At 41.8% G+C, this 11,248-nt stretch overlaps 1 pseudogene across 1 annotated transcript; it reads left to right on the forward strand.

The window, feature by feature from the left end:
* Nucleotides 1–1,830: 1,830 nt before the first annotated feature.
* Nucleotides 1,831–3,020, forward strand: LOC306662279 (transmembrane protein 203-like; annotated as a pseudogene). The gene is made up of 2 exons: nt 1,831–1,920; nt 2,245–3,020. The product of its transcript is annotated as a transmembrane protein 203-like (transcript).
* Nucleotides 3,021–11,248: the final 8,228 nt, after the last annotated feature.

An 11,248-nucleotide genomic window follows, 5' to 3' on the forward strand; every position in this document is an offset into this window, starting at 1 on the left:
CAATGAGAACTACAGAACATAAAGAAAGATGTTAAAGAAAATCTTAGAAGATGGAAAGATCTCCCATGTTCTTAGATAGGCAGAATTCACATTGTCAAAATGGCCATACTACCTAAAGTGCTATACAGATTAAATGCAATTCCAATTAAAATCCCAATGATGTACCTCACAGAAATAGAGCAAGCAATCATGAAATTCATCTGGAAGAATAAGAAACCCAGAATAGCTAAAGCAATCCTCAGTAGAAAGAGCGAAGCAGGGGGTATCGCAATGCCAGATCTTAAACTCTACTACAAAGCAATAGTAACAAAAACGGCATGGTATTGGTACCAAAATAGACAGGTAGATCAATGGTACAGAATAGAGGACACGGACACAAACCCAAATAAATACAATTTTCTCATACTAGACAAAGGGGCCAAAAATATGCAATGGAGAAAAGATAGCCTCTTCCACAAATGGTGCTGAGAAAACTGGAAAACCATATGCAACAGAATGAAATTAAACACCTATCTCTCACCCTGCACAAAACTCAACTCACAATGGATCAAGGACCTCGGAATCAGACCAGAGAGCCTGCATCTTATAGAAGAAAAAGTAGGTCCAAACCATCAACTTGTTGGCTTAGGATCAGACTTCCTTAACAGGACTCCTATAGCCCAAGAAATAAAAGCAAGAATCAACAACTGGGATAGATTCAACCTAAAAAGCTTTCTCTCAGCAAAGGAAACTATCAGTAATGTGAAGAGAGAGCCTACAGAGTGGGAGAATATCTTTGCCACTCATACTTCAGATAGAGCTCCAATTTCCAGAATCTACAAAAACTCAAAAAACTCTACAGCAAGAATACAAATAATCCAATCAACAAATGGGCTAAGGAAATGAACAGACACTTCACAGAAGAAGATGTACAAGCAATCAACAGATATATGAAAAAATGTTCAACATCTCTAGTAATAAGAGAAATGCAAATCAAAACTACCCTAAGATTTCATCTCACCCCAATTAGAATGGTGATTATCAAGAACATAAGCCACAATAGTTGTTGGCGAGGATGTGGGGGAAAAGGTACACTCATACATTGCTGGTGGGGTTGCAAATTAGTGCAGCCACTCTGGAAAGCAGTATGGAGATTCCTCAGAAAGCTTGGAATGGAACCACCATTTGACCCACCTGTCCCACTCCTTGGCCTATACCCAAAGGACTTAAAATCAGCATACTACAGAGATACAGCCACATCAATGTTCATAGCTGCTCAATTCACCATAGCCAGAGTGTGGAACCAACCTGGATGCCCTTCAGTTGATGAATGGATAAAGAAACTGTGGCATATATATACAATGGAATATTACTCTGCCATGAAGAATGATAAAATTGTGGCATTTGCAGGCAAATGGATGAAATTGGAGGATATCATGCTAAGTGAGATAAGCCAATCTCAAAAAACTAAAGGACAAATGATCTCGCTGATAAGCGGATGAGGACATATAATGGGGGGTAGGAGGGGTTAGCGTTAGGGCTAGTGTTAGGTTTAGGGTTAGGGATAAGGAGGGTGGTATGATTGGAGGAAGGGAGGACTGTATAGAGGGAAAAGAGGGGTGGCAGGGGTGGAGGAAAGGGAAAAAATAGCAGAATGAATCAAACAACATTGCCCTATGTTAATTTATGATTTTTAATTAAAAAATGGGGGGATAAAAGTCTACTAAAAAATAAACACAATCCTCCAGTTAAATAACTACTTTCTCCATGATGAGAAAGATCTGCGGTTACCTTAATGGCAGATTTGAGACAAAACTTTAAAATCTCTTTTGCAAGCCAGTCAGTGCAAGCATGGCATTCCACCCGTGTCCATCTCTGCTGCTCTTCCCTTCAGCCTGCCGACCACCTGCCTGCGATGAACCCTTTGCAACTTCCTCACGCGTCTCTTAGGATGGCTTCTCTTAAAATTTCCACTTAACCTTTGTTCTTGAAGAACAAAAAGTCTTTATTAGTCCTCAGTACCAACACCCGCAGGGAACACATCGTTAGCACAACTGATCCCCAAGTGGCTGTTTTGAATAGAGAAAAAGATTGCAGTTTTGGATTTTTAAAAACCTACACAGACCGGCGGGGCTTGGCGTCCGGGCGCGGCGGGCGTACGCGGGTGGCCAGTGCTGGGTCCCCACCCGGGGCCGGGGTAGAGGCGGCGGGGTTCCAAGGCCGGGGTCCGGGGCGGGCAGGCCGCTCGTTGCTCCTCGGTCGTAGCGGCGGCGGGAGGCGGCCGGAGCCGCGGGCAGAGGCAGCGCAGCGCTGCGAGGGGCGGGCTCGCCCGGGCTCGCGAAAGAGCTCCGCCCGCGCGATGCTCCTCTCACTGCGGAGCTGGTTCAGCGGCTGGGCTTTGCCACCTTCCAGATCTTCGTGCCCCTGCCAGCCCTGTTGATGTTCTCCGTGCTTCTTACACTGCGAGTGGACCGCCTGGCCCCCGGCCTCTCCTGGTGGAACGTGTCGGTGCCCTTCTTTGCTGTGCACGGACTCAGCACCTACTTTACCACGGTCGTGCCCGCGCGTCTATTCCCGGATCCAGAGAAGCGGTTGGCGGTGCTGCGACCTCTTCTGGGTTCTCACGGTCCTTAGCCTCAAGTTCGTCTCTGAGATGCTTCTGTGCCAGAAGCTGGTGGAGCAGACAAGAGAGCTCTGGTTCTGCCTGATGGCATCTCCGGTCTTCATTCTCCTGCTGCTGCTCATGATCCGCGCCTGTCGCGTCCACTAGTCTCTCAGGGATTGGAAAAGGAGAGTTGGACTACTGAACTGCTGGATCTCCGGCTGAGGCCCTACTTGCATCACGCTGACGAAGAGATCCTGGTCTAAAGGCAGCGTCTGCTCGTGCCGGGCTGAGTGTCCACTTTTCTCTATGACAGTGAGGTCTAACATTGTTTCCTTAGCAGCGTCGAAAAAGAGCAGCCTCCGTCCGAAATGTATTTCTTGTTATTCATACTTTAAGTATCTAATCCTGAATTGAGATCCTAAGAAGGGACCTAGCCCGGGCAGTCCTGAGTCCTCTGACAGTAGGAAACTGCACATAATATAAAACGTCCTGACGGGCTCTGAGTATTCAGCATGGATCCTGGGGGTGTACTTCTTTATGAAGGCGGCACAACTGGACTAGGAGTTGGTCCAGCCAGCAGCAGTGAGCCCACAGCGCCCTGTGCCATGAGGGAGAACGGCCCTGTCTTCATTCCAGCTCACGCAGAAACAGGAGAAGGTTGCATGAGAGCGTGATTCGGACCCCACCCGAGAAAAGAACGCCACTAACAAGTCATAGCTTGGCTTCCTAGTCCAGCAGAATGCAATTTCAGGACTGTCCCCCACCTCGTGGTCAGCTCCACTGGTGCATCTGAGATCGATTAAGGCCTTTCTAAGGGACCAAAGACAGACCAGGTGCTCTGATGCTCATGCCTTGGAGACCAAGTTATGGAGGCTTGTGAGCCACACAGGTTTGTTGGGCTGAGGTTTTTGGTTTGATGCCAGTTGGGTGCCAAAGGAGTACATTTGCTGAGATGAAAATAAAATAAGAGAATGTTTTCCTGAAATGAAAAAATAAAAAATAAAATAGCTAAGTGTTTCTCATTCATGTAATCATTTCCCCTGGCAACAGAGAGACCCCTGGAACTCTGGAGTGCAATACGTTTTGTTCATAATTTAATAAATATTTGAGTGTGTGTTCATCATTACACTCTGTACCATAAAAATGCAAAACTAAATAAATAAATCTGCCCCAGGTCAAGAGAACAATATGGAAGATATACAACCATGAAAGGTTATCAGGACAAGAAACTTCACAAAATGGCATGTATTAAAATGCCACCTGAGTGGCAAACATGAGTGTTTCCAATATGGAAGAGAAACTTCCTGTGGTTGAATAAAATAATAAAAGTACTTACATTCTTTACTATGTACCAGGCATTATACTAAGAAATCTGTATGGCAATAATAGAATCAACTAAAACTCTATAATTATTGTGATCATTACTTGTTATTAACTAAAAAATAACATACTATTCTTATCATTCTTGTATTACAGATAAAGATTCTGAGGCACAGAGACAAAGACACACAACTAATAGGTGGAACTGCTGAGATCTGAACCCAGATGATCTGGATCCAGAGTCCATCAACATCCCCAGAATGCAATACTGCTTCCTATTGTGACAGACCCTGCAAAGAAACAGAACTCTCCTTAAACATAGAAGATATTTAGACAAATGGAAGAGAAAGAAGCAAAGAGCACTTCTTGCAAGAGAACAGGATCAAAAAACGGATTGCCCTTTGAGTAAATCTTCCTACTTGGGGCAAAATGTTACCTTAGGCAGATATAAAAAATAGACTTAATCAATGGTATTTATCATCTGATTAATAAGTAAGATGAGAGGAAAATGACATCTAAGTCGCTCACAGAGTTTAAGTCTGAAAGAATGGAAATATGCTGCCTTTGACATAAAGAGGTAATTAACATGGAGAATCAGTAATATACTTTTTTAATTGGTACCTTATAGTTTTGCCTAATTAGGTGGTTTACTTTTACATATTCATAACATAATTTGCTCCATTTTAATGCCCTGTACTAACCCCTACCTTCTGACCTCCACCTGATCCCTTTCTTCTACTCTATTTGTCTTCCTTCCATTAATTTATTTTTTAATTGGTGAATTATAGTTATACATAAAAGTGGGACTCGTTCTGATATATTCATACATGCACAGAGCATAATTTAATCAATCCCACTCCATATAGTTCCTCCCCTTTTCCATCTCTCCCCCTCTCCCTGGATCCCATTCCTCTACTCCCCACATGGAATGGAACCACCATTTAACCCAGTTATACATCCTCTCCTCAAATATACCCAAAGGACTTAAAATCAGCATACTACAGTGACTCAGCCACATCAATGTTTACAGCAGCTTAATTCACAATAGCTCAGCTACAAAACCAACCAAGGTGCCCTTCAAAAGATGAACGGATAAAGAAAACATGGTATATATGCACAATGGAGTATTACTCAGCCACAAAAAAATGACATCATAGCATTTGCCAATAAATGGATGGAACTGGAAACTATCATGCTAAGTGAAATAAGTCAGTCCCAAAAACCAAAGGCCAAATGTTCTCTCTGATAAGGGATGATAACACACAACAAGGAGCGGGGAGGGGAAGAGTAGAAGTTCAGTGGATCATACAAAAGGAAATGAGGGGAAGGGAGGGGGAATGGGAATAGGAAAGGTAGCGCAATGTATCAGACATAACTTTCCTATGTTCATATATAAATACATAACCAGAGAAATTATACCTCCCGCACAACAATAAGAACAGATTCCTAATTAGAATAAGTTATCCTCCATGTATGTGTAATATGTCAAAATACACTCTATTATCTCATACACCTAAAAAGAAGAAATATTTTTTTTAAAAAATAAGACACTGCCAACCTATTTTTAAAAGTAACTACAACATTTTGCCTTCCCAATACTAATGCAGAAAAATTCCTATCATTCCAAACCCTCACCAACACTTGAAATTTCTCATCTGGAAGAAGGTGGTGGAAGGGAGATAGGCAGCAATTCCTGATGTCCTCAAAACACAAAGAGAAGTCAGCAAAGGAAAAGCAGAATTGAGAGGTAGGTGGCAAAATAAATGCTTTAAGATTCACTACTACAAAGTCTGAAACCTGAAGTGACTTGGAGATCGGTTCCCAGAGGTGAAAATAAGCTCAGAGTTTCCTAACTCTGAATCCAAACCAGGGTGGAGAAGGGCAGAGGGCAACAGAGAGAGAAAAAAAAGAGGGAGAAAGGGAACAGAAAAACTCCTAAGCTCACTCACTTACTTAAAAATATCTGGAAAGGCAGACACAAAGTAAAGCATGATGGAAACAGCAATGCCCTTGAAGGAGGTTAACCAATTTAAAACTAAATACTGAAAAGAAAGTTGGGGGCAGCGGGGCACAGGGGTATCCCCAGCATTTTATGGATACTCAACCAACTAGTCACCCCCTTAAATCAACGCAGCATCTTCCCACACCCAGAAAGATGCAAATTAAACCAGAATGAAGTTCCCGGCAGCAGGATCACTTAAGAATTTGGTGGAAAATAATTTCTACTAGGATCACTACTAGCATAACCAAAAATGGCTGGAAGCCCCTCTCCCTCACTGGTGAACAAGAGGAGTGGAATGAAACAGCCCTGGGCAGGGAAGTGTGCCTTAGCACTACTCCACTCAGCCTCCTTGTGGCCTGGGCAGAGGAAAAGGACTCCGTAGAAACTCCACAGGATCCAGGCAGAAACCAGCATCAAGACAGATTGGGCTCTGAGCAGAGGAAAGCAGAGCCATCAGAACCACACCAGCCCCAGCTACTGACACTGGGGGAAGGCACCATGGGAAGCCTAGAGACTGCCCCCTTGATCATGGGGCCACATAATAGGGAAGCTGCCTGAATATCCAGGAACATAGAGAGCCAGTTCCTGGATGGTGGCAGTCACTGGCAGAAAGCCAAGAGAAAAAACTGCATGAGTACCCCAGGAAACGTAGGCAGAAGGCACCCACAACCATATCCAGAGGGAGGTCAGTTAAGGTGGAAAACTGCCTGACCCAAGACAGCAGGGAGTTCCTGTTCCCAGCCTTCCCCAGTAACCCAGCCTGACCCATGGCCACAACTGGTGAGTTAAAGGATGTTGTTTGGAAACTGGCTGGACCTTGCCTCAGTCATACTTAACACACAGAATCAGCATCCACAATTCACAACCTAGGGCAGTGGAAGTTAGAACCCCAGCAAACTCCATAAATTCCTTTACTGCTCTGCCCCAGAGAGTGAAGTTGGCTAGGGGAATGCTTCTCCACCACAGAACACTCATGGAAAATCCACAGCCAGCGGACTTGTGCTTATAGAGAGCCATCAGGCACTTCATCACCAGGAAAAGGATCCTGTAGAGGGGAGCAAGCACATGGGGACCCACGGCAATCACAGAGACAATCCAAAGCCAGCACCCTAAATTCCTGCACACCATACAAGTGAACAAAACATGGACACTGTACCACCTAATAAGTCAGCTGCAAGCCTCTGAGCTGACGAACCAGAATCAGCTGGTGGGAGGCCTATAGCAACTAGGGAAGTGGCTCCTGAGCCCCAGCAGCTCTGGAAGGATCCATAGCCAAAGAATGATGGACATCAGCTTCATGTCCCAACCCCAATGAAATCCAAACAAATATTCAAAAAGAATTTTCTTCTCTTTTGCAAGATTTAATATAAATAATTCTAATGCCAACTTTGGTCATATTATCATTCTTTAACTTCATTGATAGTTGTTGCCCAAGGAGACAACTTTGTATCTTCAACTCATTTGAATTTATTTCTTCTAATAGTTTAAAACATTCATTGGAATCTATCTTTCTAGCATTGTTTCCCCACCTCTAGTTTATTCTTGATCCTCTTTCTCCCCATTTGTCCTCTTACATTATCTGCTATTATCTCAAATACCCACCGTCCAGTTCTCCTTTATACCTTGGTGTGTACTAATCTTTTCTATCTTTCCTTTCATTCTTCCTTTCTTTCTTTCTTTCTTTCTTTCTTTTCCCCTCATTTCCCTTCTTTTTGCCCAATCATTCTTCTTCCCCACTTTTACCCATCATTTAATGTTACAGAAATTTTACTAACTTTAATAACTAATTTTTCAACCTATTCCAGAACTTTACTATCAGTTTATACCAGATTTGAGGAATTGTGGACAACATTTTCCACAAGTTTTTTTTTTTCATAAAGTTGAATGGTATGAGGCTTGACTCTGAATTGATTGTAGTAAATAGGGTTCAGTGACTTCTATCAAACTGGTGCTAATATTGGGATTAGCAGAGGTCACAAATTGAATTAAAATATCAATATCTGGATATGTGTCCAACTCCCAGTCCTTAAGAGAAAGAACCTTGCAAAGTACTCCCATAGTTGAAAGAAGAGGTGATAATGTCCCAATAGATGGCTAGACATATAAACAATATGAAATATCAATGGATAAAACCACCCCAAACAGATCACAATGCTTCAAAAACTCACTCCACCAACACTACAGTGGAGACAATGTTAGAGAAAGAATTTAAAAGTTCATAGATAAAATGTCCATCAAACTAAAAGAAGACATAAGGAGTGAAATTAGAGAGAAAATGAAGGAAGTGAAAGATCACTTCAATAAAGAGAGATTTTTGAGAAAGAGTTAAATGGAAATCCTGGAAATGAAAGACTCAAGATACCAAATTAAAACTTCAAGGGAAAGCATTCCCAATAGATTAGACAACTTTAAAGATAGATTTTTAGGCCTTAAAGACAAAGTAAATACTATTGAAAGTAAAGTGGACCAAGAAGAAGAGATGTTAAGAGACCATGAGAAGAATCTTGGATAACATCAATGGGCCAAATTTAAGAAATCTTGGGGTAGACGATGAAGGCTCTGAAATATGAAATAAAGGGATGCACAATGTTTTCAATAAAATAATAACAAAATCTTTCTAAACTTAAGGATGAAGTGGAAATTAAAATACAGGAGTCATGCAGGAGTTGAAATATACAAATCACAACACACCCACTCCAAGACACTTTATAATACAAATGCCTAACAGAGAGAATAGGGATACAATTTTAAAAGCTCCAAGAGAAAAATGGCTGGTCGCATTTAGAGGTAAATCTATATGAATTTCAACTAATTTTCAACCCTGACCCTAAAGTCAGAAGGGTTTAGAATAATTTATAGCAAGCTCTGAAAGAAAATGGATTCCAACAAAGATTACTATACCCAGAAAAATTAAGCTACAGAATTGAAGATGAAGAGGAAATAAAAACATTCCATGAAAACAGAAGCTAAAAGAATTCATAACCAGAAAGTCTACACCACAAAACATACTTGATGAAGTATTTCATGAAGAAGAAATTTAAAAATAAAAATGAAAAGCAGCACAGGGATGAATTACACTAGAAGAATAGTCATTTAAAGAGTATAGTCAGGCTTTTTTCACGGGGCGATCCAAGATGGCGGACTAGAGAGTGACTGCATCTCCAGTCACTCCAGAACCCAGGATTCAAGAAGGGGAGGCATTGAGTAACTCGGACTAAAATAGAGCCATGGGTGAGTCTCCCCCACCCAGTGAAGAGCTGCCCGGGCGGCAGGCCCGGATTCAGGTGGCTTATTAGAGTACGGTAGGGCAGCTAGAGTCTTCCCCAAGAGCTCTGCACACTCCGACAGTGGGCTCCTCCCACAGGGCCAGATACTCCAGCACCTTGGCACAGGCCCCCCAGTGACAGCCTTTCTGCACAGAACCAAGCTTCAAGTCCCTGAACCAGGGCAGCGAGTTCCTGCCCGCAGGTTGCTTCAGGGACCAGGAAGGGCAGCCAGGGACTTCCCCAAGCAGCCCGCAGCCCAGCCCCCTCCAGGGGGAAGCACCTTTCCATGCTAGCTTCTCCGAGCAGGCCCCCCAGTGAGAGCCTTTCCACACAGAGCCAGCTCCAAGTCCTGGAACCAGTAGCAGACTGGGGGCAGCTTTCCTTGGAAGCATTGCATTATCAAGTTACTCCAAGACTTCAGGCTACTGAAGGCAGGGAGGTGATACACTGGAAATCTACAGGGACACTATAAGCCAATAGAAGAATTCTGCAATATCACAAAGTCCCACTGATATCTGACCAATATGAGAAAACAAGGGAAGAAAATATCCCAAATAAACCTAGATACTATATCAATAAAACCCAATGACAGCACAGCAGAAGAAATGTCAGAAAGGGAGTTCAGAATGTACATATTAACACAATCAGGGAAGCAAACGAGGAGATGAAGGAGCAAATGCAGGCATTGAATGGGGAGATGAAAGAGCAAATACAGGCATTAAATGATCACAACAATCAACAGTTAAAAGAGCAAATATGGGAAGCAAGAGATCATTTCAATAAAGAGTTAGAGATATTGAAAATAAAACAAACAGAAATCCTTGAAATGAAGGAAACAATAAACCAAGTTAAAAACTCCATAGAAAGCATAACCAATAGGATAGAACACCTGGAAGACAGAACCTCAGATAGTGAAGACAAAATATTTAATCTTGAAAACAAATTTGAACAAACAGAAAAGATGGTAAGAACTCATGAACAGAATCTACAAGAATTATGGGATATCATGAAAAGGCCAAATTTAAGAATTATTGGGATTGAGGAAGGCTGAGAGAAACAAACCAAAGGAATGCACAATCTATTCAATGAAATAATAGCAGAAAATTTCCCAAATCTGAAGAATGAAATGGAAAACCAAGTAAAAGAGGTTTATAGGACTCCAAATATACAAAATTACAACAGACCCACACCAAGGCACATTATTATGAAAATACCTAACATACAAAATAAAGACAAAATTTTAAAGGCACGAGAGAAAAGAATCAAATTACATTCAGGGGGAAACCAATAAGAATATCAGCAGATTTTTCAATCCAGACCCTAAAAGCTAGAAGGGCCTGGAACAACATTTACTAAGCCCTGAAAGAAAATGGATGCCAACCAAGAATCTTATATGCAGCAAAACTTACTTTCAGATTTGAGGATGAAATAAGATCCTTCCATGATAAACAAAAGCTAAAGGAATTTATAAAAAGAAAGCCAGCATTGCAGAACATTCTCAGCAAAATTTTCCATGAGGAAGAGATGAAAAACAATGATACAAATCAGCAACAGGGGGAACTAGCCTAAAGGAATAGCCAAATAAAGGGGAAACCAAATCATGTCAAAAAACAAAAATGAGTCAAATGACTGGGAATACAAATCATATCACAATAATAATCCTTGAATATTAATGGCCTGAACTCATCAATCAAAAGACATAGACTGGCAGATTGGATTAAAAAGAAAAATCCAACAATATGCTGCCTGCAAGAGACTCACCTCATAGAAAGAGATACCCATAGACTAAAGGTGAAAGGATGGGAAAAAACATACCATGCACACGGACACAGCAAAAAAGCTGGAGTATCCATCCTCATTTCAGATAATGTGGACTTCAAGCCAAAACTAGTCAGAAGGGATAAAGAAGGACATTACATACTGCTTAAGGGAAGCATAAATCAGCAAGACATAACAATCATAAATATCTATGCCCCGAACATTGGCTCATCCATGTACATCAAACAAATCCTTCTCAATTCCAGAAATCAAATAGACCGAACACAATAATACTAGGCGATTTTAAAACACCTCTCT

The sequence above is a fragment of the Sciurus vulgaris genome (assembly GCF_902686455.1).
Source record: "Sciurus vulgaris genome assembly, chromosome: 5".
Lineage (NCBI taxonomy): Eukaryota > Metazoa > Chordata > Mammalia > Rodentia > Sciuridae > Sciurus > Sciurus vulgaris.